Genomic DNA, 14443 nt, shown 5'->3' with positions numbered 1-14443 from the left:
AATGCCATGTACTATAATACTAATAACTAACATTCAACTTAACACTTACTTCAATAAATGTCAGGAAACTTGCTTAACTTTATGTGTATATCATCTCATTTAATCATAACTATTCCTACAGATGTTAAAATTGAGACACAAAGTTGTACATTTCTTTGTGAAATCTACACAGCCAGTAATTAGCAGAGCACTTACTTGAATTAAGGCAGTCTGAAACAAGTTTTTAAATCATAGTTTCCAGTTCCTTGATAGCTATTGCCTTCATTAAGCCTATTATATGTTTAGAATGGATACCTAGAGTTAGTATATTGGAAATGACAGCATTATGTTCCAAGAACTTGGAAAAGATGAGAATTCAGTTGTCCCGGGGTTTACTTTGAAGACTATACGATCGGAAGTTATATACAACGTCTCCTTAAAGAAAGACTACCTCCACGGGTAGGAAAGCAGGACCACTTGTGGCTTAATTCAGTCAATGAGATGAATAGGGGCTGAATCAGAAGGCAGGAAAGGAAGGTACTTAAAGAAAGCAACTGTAGTGACTTTCCAACCCTTTCGCTGAAAACAAGGTGATTTACCTCAACACGTTCAGTCCCAGGGCTAAATGCAGCTTTGAGGAGATAACTGCATAACACCCATCTTTTCAAAGATGGGAATTCAGCTGTCCTGGGGTTTACTTTGAAACTGTATTATGGGAACAGTTATATGCAACGTTATATACAACACGGTCACAATGAACGTTCCATTTTTAATTTAGTTTTTCATGTATTTGTATCTGGAGAGAGCATTTTGGTTGATTAGAAGACACAAGATCTCAGCACTCTTGTCAAGTTGTACTGTAAACTAATAAATTCTGCTCTGCTTTTAATTATTTTTTTAAAAGTTTTTAAAAATCAATTAAAAAAAATTTTATTCCAGGATCTAGTATTACACTTGGCGGCTGTATGATGCAGGAGTGGTGTTTCTGCTTTATTGACTATGCCAAAACCTTTGACTCTGTAGATCACAACAAACCGTGGTAAATTCTTAAACAGGTGGGAATACCAGACCACCTGACCTGCCTCTTGAGAAAGCTGTATGTAAGGCAAGAAGCAACAGTTAGAACTGGACATGGAACAACAAACAGACTGGTTCCAAATCAGTAAAGGAGTACGTCAAGGCTGTATATTGTCACCCTGCTTATTTAACTTATATGCAGAGCACATCATGAGAAATGCTGGGCTGTATGAAGCACAAGCTGGAATCAAGATTGCCGGGAGAAATATCAATAACCTCAGATATGCAGATGGCACCACCCTTATGGCAGAAAGCGAAGAAGAACTAAAGAGCCTTTTGATGAAAGTGAAACAGGAGAGTGAAAAGTTGGCTTAAAACTCAATATTCAGAAAATAAAGATCATGGTATCTGGTCCCATCACTTCATGGCATATAGATGGGGAAACAGTGGAAACAGTGTCAGACTTTATTTTTGGGGTTGCTTCCAAATCACTGCAGATGGTGACTGTAGCCATGAAATTAAAAGATGCTTACTCCTTGGAAGAAAAGCTATGACCAATCTAGACAGCATATTAAAAAGCAGAGATGTTACTTTGCCGACAAAGGTCCATCTAGTCAAAAATACAATTTTTCCAATAGTCATGTATGAATGTGAGAATTGAACTATAAAGAAAGCTGAGCACCGAAGAATTGATGCTTTTGAACTGTTGTGTTGGAGAAGACTCTTTAGAGTCCCTTGGACTGCAAGGAAATCAAACCAGTCCATCCTAACAGAAATCAGTCCTGCATACTCATTGGAAGGACTGATGCTGAAGCTGAAGCTACAATACTTTGGCCACCTAACGCAAAGAACTGAGTCATTGGAAAAGACCCTGATGCTGGGAAAGATTGAAGGCAGAAGGAGAAGGGGATGACAGAGGATGAGATGGTTGGATGGCATCACCGACTCAGTGGACATGAGTTTCAGTAAACTCCAGGAGTCAGTGATGGACAGGGAGGCCTGACATGCTGCAGTCACTGTGGTCGTAAAGAATCGGACATGACTGAGTGACTGAACTAAACTGAATATTACACTTAGTATCTCACCTTCATTTTAGAGAAAATTCTTTGTTGATAAACCTTACTATATTGTTCAACAGAGAGGGGATATATATGTATGTATGTATATGTATACTTATAGCTGATTTGCATTTTATATGGCAGAAAACAACACAACATTGTAAAGCAACTACCTTCCAATTAAAAAAAAAAAGATAGTCTCATGTACAAAAATCTTTAGACTTTTAGCCTGAGAACCTCTTTTTCTCTAGCTGATCCCGGTGCTTCGTTCCTTTTCCACTAGTAATTAAAACAGATGCGCTTTAGTCACTTAGCTGTGTGAGACTCTTTGCAATCCCATGGACTGTAACCCACCAAGCTCCTCTGTCTATGGGATTATCTCAGGAGGAATACTGGAATGGGTTGCCATCTCCTCCTCCAGAGGATCTTCCCAACCTAAGGATCAAATCCCTGTCTTCTGCATTGGCAGGCGGGTTCTTTACCACTGAGTCACCTGGGGAGCCCAGTTCACACAGATAAAATGAGGTGCATATTCCTGGGAGGAACAAAAATTCCTTTGAGCAGAGATCACAAGAAGAAACAAATATGAATGCCATCACAAATTACAGGGAGACATTTCTCCAAGTGTTCCTATGCTAAATCCTACATGAAATAGTACTTCTGTCATAATTACCTAGGCAATTATCATGTTTCATACAGTCAGGTTAAAAACCTGATTCTGATGAAAAGTAAAACAAATCATTGATGAAGCTAAAATAAAAACAGTGTCAGCCAAATACAAAACACATTGGTGGTGGTGGTTGGTAGCGTTTTGCCTAATTACTTTTTATTATCATTTGTTTCTGGTGACACTGAAAAAGCAGTAATCTAAAATGAAATATTGTATCACATGCATGACAACATGAAGAAAGAAAAAGACAAAATCAATAACCTTACATTGCTGCCTTCAGTGGTAAAGATAAGGGGAACACGTATCAAATGTTCTCAATAAACAAAATAGTTACATATAAAAAGGGAAAAAAGAGAAGGACAAGCCCAGTGGATATCATGCACTTGTCCAAGAATTATTCTGCATTTAAAAAAAATCTTCCCCATATCTGTGGCATTTCATCTCATAAAGAACAAAAGACCTTTGGATACATTTTCTCTTTCTCTCTTGCTTCTTTGCAATAAGTAGTAATAACTCCTCTAGTACTTTATGCAAATCTTCATTATGGCACTTTTACCATTATAATTATTTGCTTCAGTGCCTGTCTTTCCCAACAGACTGTGTGTGCTTGGAGGCCTAGGGCTGTCTTAATCATCTCTTCACATCACACATGCTTGCTAATGCTTATTATATAACACAATGACAGGTTGAAAACTCATGAGTCTACAGGAGGCCCAAGGAAGTAACATAAAGGAATGAAAGCCAGGTGTAAGATGACCAGTGGGGTACTGTTACTCTGAGAAGCCCCTGATCCATCTGAACATGGTAGCTTCTAATTAGACCTGGCAGACTGTTGCTAAGGACATTATCAAGAAGCCAGATATCTAAATATGCATGTGAAGTTTGCCACATTTTAAAAATACTGTGCAAGACAAACAAAACATTATCAACTAGGCAGATTTTGTCTATGGGGCATCAGTTTGCAACCAACCAACAGGACATATGCTAATGTATACTTGGGATCAATAAACCCCAAAACTGAGGAAACTCTTGTCCTCAGTCTGAATGTAAGTAACTATTCTAAGAGTTGCCAATAAGGTTTTACATAATCTGAATATCATGAAAAACATTTAACTCAGATGACTATAACCATAACCATAACCATAGTACTAAACTATACTATTTATACATACTCACAGGGGCATCTGGTCTATCACTTCATGGCCAATAGATGGGGAAAAAATGGAAACAGTGGCAAATTTTATTTTCTTGGGATACAAAATCACTGTGGATGGTGACTGCAGCCATGAAATTAAAAGACACTTGCTCCTTGGAAGAAAAGCTATGGCAAACCTAGACAGCATATTAAAAAGCAGAGACTTCACTCTCCCGCCAAAGGTCTGCATAGTCAAAGCTATGGTTTTTACACCAGTTGTGTACGAATGTGAGAGTTGGACCATAAAGAACCCTGAGCACCAAAGAATTGATGCTTTCAAACTGCGGTGCTTCAGAAGACTCTTGAGAGTCCCTTGGACTGCAAGGAGATCAAACCAGTGAATTCTAAAGGAAATCAACCCTTACTATTCATTGGAAGGACTGATGCTGAAGCTGAAGCTCCAATACTTTGGCCACCTGATGGAAAGAGTGAACTCACTGGAAAAGATTCCAATGTTGGGAAAGATTGAAAGCAAAAGAAAAAAGAGGGTGGCAGAGAATGAGATGGTTAGATAGCATCACTGACTCAATGCACATTAATTTGAGAAAACTTGGTAGATAGTGAAGGACAGGGAAGCTTGTCAGGCTGCAGGCCATGGGGTCAGAGTTGGACTGACTTAGGGACTGAACAACAATAACAAATACTACTCAAAAGGGCTTCCCCAGTGGCTCAGTGCTAAACAGTCTGACTATCCATGCAGGAGACTTGGGTTCAATCCCTGGGTTGGGAAGAAATGGCAGCCATTCCAATACAGTCCAGGGGATCACAAAAGAGTTGGAAACAAATTAGTGACTAAAAACCAACAATATATTACTCAACATGTTTAGATCCCCTCTTTCTCCTATGAATCCTACCTAATCCAAGACACAGAGAACTAAAGGCTAGAAGCAATAAAGTCAATCTTCTTAAGATAGAAGTGACCAATGACAGGAATAACCTAATTAAACAAGCAAAGCAGTTAGGGGCCATTTGATGTAGGAGCCATCAGTCCTACAAACTGAATAAACAAGAAAAAATTATTACTTTGCAGCACACTTTATAAAAAAGAGTCATTAGAGCAAGGTTAAATTATGTTCATTATGTTCTGTTCAATAAAGGAAAGAAATACATGCCGCATTTTAGAGTTTTTCTGTCAAATTAGCTATTTTTAATACTATCTAAATTATGCAGGTCAAGAAGCAACAGTTAGAACTGGACATGGAACAATGGACTGGTTCCAAATTGGAAAAGGAGTATGTCAAGGCTGTATATTGTCACCCTGCTTATTTAACTTATATGCAGAGTACATCATTCAAAATACTGGCCTGGATGAAGCACAAGCTGGAATCAAGATTGCTGGGAGAAATATCAATATCCTCAGATATGCAGATGATGTCACTCTTATGGCAGAAAGCAAAGAGGAACTAAAGAGCCTCTTGATGAAAGTGAAAGAGGAGAGTGAAAAAGCTGGCTTAAAACTCAACATTCAAAAAAAGAAGATCATGGCATCTGGTCCCATCACTTCATGGCAAAAAGATAGGGAAACAATGGAAACAGTGAGAGACTTTATTTTTGGGGGCTCCCAAATCACTGCAGATGGTGACTGCAGCTATGAAATTAAAAGACGCTTGCTCCTTGTTAGAAAAGCTATGACCAACCTAGACACCATATTAAAAACCAGAGACATTACTTTGCTGAAAAAGGTCCATATAGTCAAAGTTATGGTTTTACAGTAGTCACGTATGGTTGTGAGAGTTGGACCATAAGGAAAGCTGAACACCAAAGAACTGATGCTTTTGAATTGTGGTGTTGGAGAAGACTTTTGAGAGTCCCTTGGACTGCAAGGAGAACAAACCAGTCAATCCTAAAGGAAATCAATCCTGAATATTTACTGGAATGACTGATGCTGAAGCTAAAGCTCCAATACTTTGGCCACCTTATGTGAAGAGTTGACTCATTAATAAAGACCCCAATGCTGGGAAAGATTGAATGCAAGAGAAGAAGGGGTTGACAGAGGATGAAATGGTTAGATGGCATCACCGATTCCATGGACATGGGTTTGAGCAAGCTCTGGGAGTTGGTGAAGGACAGGGAAGCCTGGCGTGCTGCAGTCCATGGGGTCGCAAAGAGTCGAACATGACTGAGCAACTGAAGTGAACTAAATTGGTGAATGCCTAGAAATTTCATTCATCAAACATATCATTTTCTCAATGTTGGATAAATTAAATGTTACCACACTAAATAAAGCATCAGTCAGTCAGTCAGTCAGTTCAGTCACTCAGTCGTGTCCAATTCTTTGTGACCCCATGAATCGAAGCATGCCAGGCTTCCCTGTCCATCACCAACTCTCGAAGTTCACTCAGACTCACGTCCATCGAGTCAGTGATGCCATCCAGCCATCTCATCCTCTGTCATCCCCTTCTCCTTTTGCCCCCAATCCCTCCCAGAATCAGAGTCTTTTCCAATCAGTCAACTCTTCATATGAGGTGGCCAAAGTACTGGAGTTTCAGCTTTAGCATCATTCCTTCCAAAGAAATCCCAGGGCTGATCACATTACTTTAAATAATTATCAGTGGTTTTCTTTCATTTCTCACCATAATCCCATAAATCAGATATCAGTCCCACTTTGCTGACAATTTAACTGAGACACAGCCACACAATCTTAGACAGTGACTCAGTTCTTTTAGGGCTTCCTGGGTGGCACTAGTGGTAAAGAACCCAACTGCCAAACCAGGAGGCATAAGAAACTTGGGTTCGAACCCTGGGTCAGAAAGATCCCCTGGAGGAGGGTATGGTAACCCACTCCAGTATTCTTGCCTGGAGAATCCCATGGACAGAGGAGCCTGGTGGGGTCCATAGGGTCACAAAGAGTTGGACACAACTGAGATGACTTAGCAAGTATGACGTTTTTTTAACTCCTATAAATGTTCTTTCACAGGTCCATTCATTCATTCATTTAACACAAATTTATCGAACATTAATATGACTAATAGTTCCACAAAATAAAATGTCAGAAATTTTAAATATAAATGTAAATCTACAATTATATTATGATATGATTCAAAACTCCTCCAAAGCTCAGTTTTATAATAAGTGAGTTCTAAAGGTTTTTAAATCACTTTCTAGTACCTGTCATTGAGTTAACAATGTGAGAATATCTTAACACATGTGATATTTTGAAAACCAGACTATTTCTGTACCTAATCCATGAGAAAAATAGGTACAGTAAATGGAAATGACTCCAGCTTTCTCTATGTTCGTTAGATAATTAGTTAATTAGAACACTTTTGTAATGCCTTCTTAATCATTCACTCCAGTAGTGCAAAGAAATCAAAGTTAATCCATCTGTCGTAAAGGGATTGACTACAGGTTTCTTTATTCAATGTATTTCTTTTAAAACTGTGTAAATTTAGTGTTTGTGCTACTCATGAAATATCCCAATTAACAACCCAGAAAGAAAAAAAAAAGACTGCATCTTCTTCACAATTTAACAAGTGGAAAATTATGTGATAGAAAGTTTAACCTAACTGATTATACTCAGATGAGCCTTTAGCAAACTAGGATTTCTCTACCAGGACTCAGTGTATTTTAGAAACTGCTTTTCTAATGAACCTATTGTTTATACAGTCACTTCTGTGTTGCTAAGATACTTGTTGGTTTTGTCTTCTGTTTCTGATTTTGGCACATTATTTTTTTTTTAAAAGCACAGCTTCTTTAGCAGTCTAGATACTATGGTCTTTGCTGGCATCACTAGCTATGCTTTTGGGGGAATGAACACATTGACTTTGATAAAGAAATTGCAAAACATAAAGATAAAATGGTAAAACAAAAATATTTTTATTTGAAATATTATTTCAAATCCAGGATTTGAAATAATTACATTTACTCATAGTAAAGAAAAAAAAAAAAAAACAGTATCTCAAAATCCAATACTTAACCAGAAGACTAGGGCAAAGAATAGGATAGGTTTGCTGGACTGTACATTTATAAATTACTGACTAAAATTAAGGTCCTATCCATAGTGGTGGCTCAGCTACTAAAGAACTTGCCTGCCAAGCAGGAGATACAAGAGACACAGGTTTGATCCTTGGGTCAAGAAGATTCCCTGGAAAAGAAAATAGCAAACTACTCCAGTATTCTTGCCTGGAAAATTCCATGGATAAAGGAGCTGATGGAGTCACAGAGTGAGATACGACTGAGTATGCACACACACACACACACACACACACAGCATAGTTTAATGCTTTGTGAACAGTAAGTTGGACTCACATTAGAAAGAATTCACCAGATTTTGAACTGACAATCCAAGGACAAAGTAATCTGATTTTGCGTCTAAACTCAGCCTTGATTTTGATGTCAGTTAATTTGCTGATGACTTTGAAAACATTAAATCGTTGCCGTCCTCAAACCTGGAGAAATGAGTCATCTGTTTCTGTCAAGTGGAAAAGAACAAAATCAGCAGGAAAGGAAATTTTATTTCTAAAGTTCATAAAGAATGCAATAAACAGTGGAGATTATCCACCAGTAACTGCACTTTTTTTCCCCCAAAATTTGCAATGCTCCTTTAAAGAGTAAAAAGGCAAGCAACTTGAAGGATACATGACAATCAGGCCTTCTTTCCACCACATTTTTGCACTAAAAGGGAGCCAAGGAATTTTCCTGGCATAACATTTTGGTCCTTGAAAGAGAAGCATAAATAAACCAATGCTAATTTTTTCCTTAGAGATTATTAGACCATCTTCATATCTTAAATGTAGCTTCCAACTTATGTTCCTTGTAATAAATCATACATAATGTCAGTTATAATCATTTTTTAGATTCATAAGCTGAGGTTCAGAGGTTTTCTATCCTTTAGAGTCACCATTTACATGGGGCAGGTTTCGGATTTGAAGCACAGCCTCTGGGACTCATACTCAAGCCTCTGTTCTAGTTAACTTCTTCCAGTGAATGTTGATACTTTGATTGCCTGACTCTTTCTTTCCTTTTCTGTACAAATAAATAAAGACGCCTGACTTACCTTGGTCACAGAGTTGTTATGAATATCAAACATCATAATGTATATCAACATATTTTAGAAATTTAACAGCCAGAAGTTTTTATTTCAAAGTTTATAGAAAGTATGGTTGACTTGCCTGAGAGAAAAGTGGTTACATGGCTCCAAGTTAGCTATTTTTATGGTAATCTAATAATTACCAATTTTTGCCTCCCAGCTACCCATCCATCCAACAACCACTTCTGCTCTCCTACCAGTCAAGCCAGATGATACTTCAGTTTTACAGCAAGAGATGCAGCTTGAGACAGTACTGAGAAATGAGTCCACATTCCCATTCTTCTGGTTTACTCAGAACACACTTACTCACACTTACTCTGGAGGAAGGACAAGAGCGGAAATGCTACTCATGTTTCTGAGTCAGTTTTAACCTAACACCACAGTGTATGGAGAGTTTGGCTGTTTAAAAATACAAATTTATTTCCAAGTGCACTGACTTCGTATATTCACTTACCACCCACCTTGAGGTCTGCTGAAGGGAAAGTAAGGAAAAATAAGAGCTCACAGCCCTCTTTTATTAATCCTGAGGAATTCACCAAGAATTTTAGTGATCCTAAGAAATTAATAAGACACAATCCAATTTTTAAATAAAATGGTTAACTTTGAGCATTGCTTCAAGTATCACATTGAGAGAATTGAAAATCTATCATGGAAGCATTCCACCACTTAAATTATTGTCCACAAAAGCAATTCCTATGTGTTAAAACCAGAGTCAGAAAGCAAGAGGCAATTTTAGAAATGTAAATCTTTACTTCGCCCAAAGTACAAATTTGTAAGAGGCTGATTCTTCTGTTCCAATAAGAAGTGTGTTGGTTCAGATCCACAGAATTAGAGTGAGCTATTAATGCTAATGAAAACTCAAAGTGTTGCACGGCACACCCGAGGGAAACTTTTATTTTTAATATCTCAGTCATTCTCTTGTCCAGACACTAGGCTGAGTGCTTTGTATGAAGTATTTTCATTAATCCTTAAAACTCTTTCAGGTGAGACTATTACTAATTCCCATTTTATCAGGAACCAGCTAGTTAGCATGCATGCGTGCATGCTCAGTCACTTCAGTCATGTCCATGGAATTTTCCAGGCAAGAATACTGGGGTAGGTTGTCATTTCTTCCTCCAGGGATCTTCCCGACCCAGGGATCGAACCTGCATCGGCAGGAGGATTCTTTAACACTGAGCCACTTGGGAAGTCTAGCATATTAGTGGTGGACCCAAAGCTAAAACGCATTACAATCTTGAGCTATTTTTAAAAATTAAATGGAAAAGTGCTTATACAAGGGCAACTCCTTTCTTTTCCTCTACACTTGGTGATCAGTAAGAAAAGCACTCTGTGCAGCTCTATGAATACTGGAAAACTAATGGAGCTCTTTTTTAGAATATTTGAAAGGGAAAATATCTCCCATGTATTTCTAGACTCCAATTCATAGAAAATATCAAAAGAAAGATACCTGAGAAACAGAAGGCATCTTTGTCTCCTGTTACACATTAGCAGCATGTAAGGTTCATTACTACTTTTATATGGTTACCAGGGGCTGCCCAGGTGGTGCAGTGGTAAAGAATCCTCCTGCAAATGCAGGAGAGGCAAGAGACACAGGTTCAATCCCCAGGTCAGAAAGATCCCCTGGAGTAGGAAATGGCAACTCACTCCTGTATTCTTGCCTGAAAAATTCCATGGACAGAGGAGCCTGGCAGGCTATAGTCCATGGGGGTCACAAAGAGTCAGACACATCTGAGTGACTGAAACACACACAGGAGAGAGCAGAAGAACGGGATGTCACAGCAGGGAGGCTTCAGTCACCACCTCCCCAGTTTGTAGGGGTTCTCATGTAACTCTCTGAGTACTACTTCCTCACTCACTGCTCCATGAATAACCCCCCAGGATGCCACATGTGTGGAAGAGGTCCTCTCAAAGGGAAGACCAGGCTTTTGTGCAAGGCTTATGGATCTTCACAGACCTGGAAGACTGTAAGGTGCTTGCAGACTAGGAAAGAAAGTGAACATCTGCATCAAAGCCAGAATGTGGTAATTCTAATATCTAAGAGAATAGCTGAGAAATATGAGATTTAAAAGAGAGAAGTGTGTCAGGCTGTGTGGTGGGAGGAATCCATGACAAAGGAGGCAAAAAGGATTAAACTTCAATAAATTTAAACAAGGGAAGATCATATGTGAGAGGAAGAAGAGCTGAGACAAGGCAGACACACCAGTAGCCAGACCCCACCTTCCCTTTGTTATTCTGCCATCCTTGGAAGGAAAGACATGGGAGATACGGTTGTGAAGGGGAGTCATGGCTGAAAAAAGTCCTTGAGTATTATCCTAAGATAGGATGTGTCAGCAGTGGAAAGCTTTGAAAGATTTCTATCAGGGTCAGGTTCAGAGCTGAGCTTTGGGAAGACCAAAGCTGCCTGAGATGCTTCTAAAATCTCAGTTATTAGCTTGTTCACTTGTTCATACACTCATCTGAAGCATTTTATTTCTGAGTCAATATCTTCCAAGCACCCATTTTACCCTCTAGGAGAACACTACTTACCTAGAAGTCAGATGAACTTTTCTAATTGGCTAAGGATCCTCAGTAACCGCAGATATACAGATGACACCATGTTTATGGCAGAAAGTGAAGAACTAAAGAGCCTCTTGATGAAAGCGAAAGAGGAGAGTGAAAAAGTTGGCTTAAAACTCAGCATTCAAAAAAAGAAGATCATGGCATCTGGTCCCATCACTTCATGGCAAATAGATGAGAAAACAATGGAAACAGTAACAGACTTTATTTTGGGGGGCTCCAAAATCACTGCAGATGGTGACTGCAGCCATGAAATGAAAAGATGCTTGCTCCTTGGAAGAAAAGCTATCACCAATCTAGACAGCATATTAAAAAGCAGAGACATTACTTTACCAGCAAAGGTCCATCTAGTCAAAGCTATGGTTCTTCCAATAGTCATGTATGGATGTGTGAGTTGGACTATAAGGAAAGCTGAGTGCCCCAAAATTGATGCTTTTGAACTGTGGTGTTGGAGAAGACTCTTGAGAGTCCCTTGGACTGCAAGGAGATCCAAACTGTTCATCCTAAAGGAAATAAGCCCTGAATATTCATCGGGAGGACTGATGCTGAAGCTGAAACTCAAATACTTTGGCCACCTGATGCAAAGAACTGACTTACTGGAAAAGACCCTGATGCTGGGAAAGATTGAGGGCAGGAGGAGAAAGGGGCAACAGAGGATGAGATGGTTGGATGGCATCACCAATGCGATGGACATGAGTTTGAGTAGGCTCCAGTAGTTAGTGATGGACAGAGAAGTCTGCCATGCTGCAGTCCATGGGGTCACAAAGAGTTGGACATGACTGAGTGACTGAACTGAAGGCTCCTAAACCCAGGAGTAGTAAATGAAGGTCTGAGAATTATACACAACCACTGAGACAGGAAACATGGACTGGGAGCTTATATGTTAGACAAAGGTAAAATGCAGCTGCATTTGGGGTAATTAAAGCTGTGGTGCTAGTGGTAAAGAACTCACTTGCCAATGCAGGAGACATAAGAGATGCGGGTTCAATCCCTTGGTTGGGAAGATCCCCCGGAGGAGGGCATGGCAATCCACTCTAGTTTCCTGCCTGGAGAATCCCATGGACAGAGGATCCTGGTGGGCTACATCCATGGGGTCACAAAGCATTGGACATGACTGAACCGACTTAGCACAGCACAGCACAGCACAGCACAATAATAGCATTATTGATGGTGAAGGACAGGGAAGCCTGGTGTGCTGCATCCAGTTCCAGTTCCAGTTCAGTCACTCAGTCGTCTCTGACTCTTTGAAACCCCATGAACTGCAGCACACCAGGCCTCCCTGTCCATCACCAACTCCCAGAGTCTACCCAAAGCCATGTCCATTGAGTCGGTGATGCCATCCAACCATCTCATCCTCTGTCATCCCCTTCTCCTCCTGCCCTCAATCTTTCCCAGCATCAGGGTCTTTTCAAATGAGTCAGCTCTTCGCATCAGGTGGCCAAAGTACTGGAGCTTCAGCTTCAACATCAGTCCTTCCTATGAACACCCAGGACTGATCTCCTCTAGGATGTACTGGTTGGATCTCCTTGCAGTCCAAGAGACTCTCAAGAGTCTTCTCCAACACCACAGTTCAAAAGCATCAATTCTTTAGGGTTGCAAACAGTCAGACACATGACAGTGATTGAACAGCAACAATGATATTAACCTTATAAGGAAAAATAAACCCTACTCTGAACTCTTCACATCTTGAGGGAAATCCTGGAGAGCAAAGTCACATGGCAGGATCCTCTGGTAGTCTGTTGTGCTGATTCCCTCCTCTGGGAAATAATGGGATTAGGCATGAGAAACTGCTCAGCAATCAGTTCAGTTCAGTTTAGTCACTCAGTCGTGTCTGACTCTTTGCAACCCCATGAATCAGCACGCCAGGCCTCCCTGTCCATCACCAACTCCCGGAGTTCATCCAAACTCATGTCCATTGAGTCGGTGATGCCATCCAGCCATCTCATCCTCTGTTGTCCCCTTCTCTTCCTGCCCCCAATCCCTCCCAGCATTAGGGTCTTTTCCAATGAGTCAACTCTTCGCATCAGGTGGCCAAAGTATTGGAGTAGGACCCTATGCAACTTGGCCTTCCAAGTTCTAAAAATGGTGATGTATCAAGTTGACAGAGTACCATCTCACCAAACTGAAAAGGACTTTGAGGCTATGCACAGAGCTAAGGGATTTATGCAAGCAGTACTTCCTGAGGGCTTGATGGGTATTCTGACTGACTAGGAGAGAACAACAAACAATATGGAAAAGCACATGTCTTCAGTGAGCTTACATTCAGGTGTGGGGATAAAGATGCCTGTCACAGTCAGTAAAGAGATAATGAAACAGGCCATGAAAGAAATAAAATCTGATCACATCACAAGGTGAGTGAAAGGCTACTTCATAGAGCTGGCCAAAGGAGACCTGTCTGAAGAAGCAATGAATGAGCAGACACCAGAGCAGTAAAAAGGTAAGGGCCAGAGGAGGGCATCAAACACAGAGGGAAGTAGTAGATCTAAGGGTCTTCTGACAAGAACGCATATGGCATTCTCAATGAAAACAAAGAACGCCCGTGAACCTCAAGCATAAAAATGGATGGGGAACACACTGGAAAATCGGGTCAGAGAGGTTCATGCTGGCCAGATCATCTGTGACCATATTTAGGAATTTGGGTTTTACTGTGAATATAGGAAGCTATTGGAAAAATCTGAACAAGGGAATGTCCTTTTAGGACAAATAAAATTATTCAAATAACTTTATGCACTCTGAATGCTAAGTGCAAAATGGACTGCAGGGAAGCAAATTCTGAGATAAAATAGTTACAAGGCTACTGCAGAAGTTCAGGTGAAAATCAGTACTAGCTTGGACTGACGGTGGCAGTGGGGAGGTAGAGGAATGAACAGAATTAAGACACATTTTGGAGATCGAGCCAGCAGGACTTCTTGGTGAGAATGGGGTAAGAATGAGGAGAA

The 14443-nt window shown here is 40.0% G+C and overlaps 1 protein-coding gene across 6 annotated transcripts in view; it reads right to left on the bottom strand.

Annotated features, from left to right (window-relative positions):
• Positions 1 to 14443, bottom strand: part of RGS7 (regulator of G protein signaling 7) — a 486265-nt gene that overhangs the window by 258386 nt on the left and 213436 nt on the right. Inside the window, exon 2 of one of the 6 annotated variants that reach the window (XM_027564732.1) lies at positions 8168 to 8330. The exons of the other annotated variants lie outside the window; for them this stretch is intronic. The gene's annotated coding sequence lies outside the window, so the exon portion shown is untranslated. The remainder of the gene's footprint in view (positions 1 to 8167; positions 8331 to 14443) is intronic. 6 annotated transcript variants of the gene reach the window in all.

Source organism: Bos indicus x Bos taurus, chromosome 16, assembly GCF_003369695.1.
Source record: "Bos indicus x Bos taurus breed Angus x Brahman F1 hybrid chromosome 16, Bos_hybrid_MaternalHap_v2.0, whole genome shotgun sequence".
NCBI classification, from domain to species: Eukaryota; Metazoa; Chordata; class Mammalia; order Artiodactyla; family Bovidae; genus Bos; species Bos indicus x Bos taurus.
This window is presented reverse-complemented; position numbering and strand designations above follow the sequence as displayed.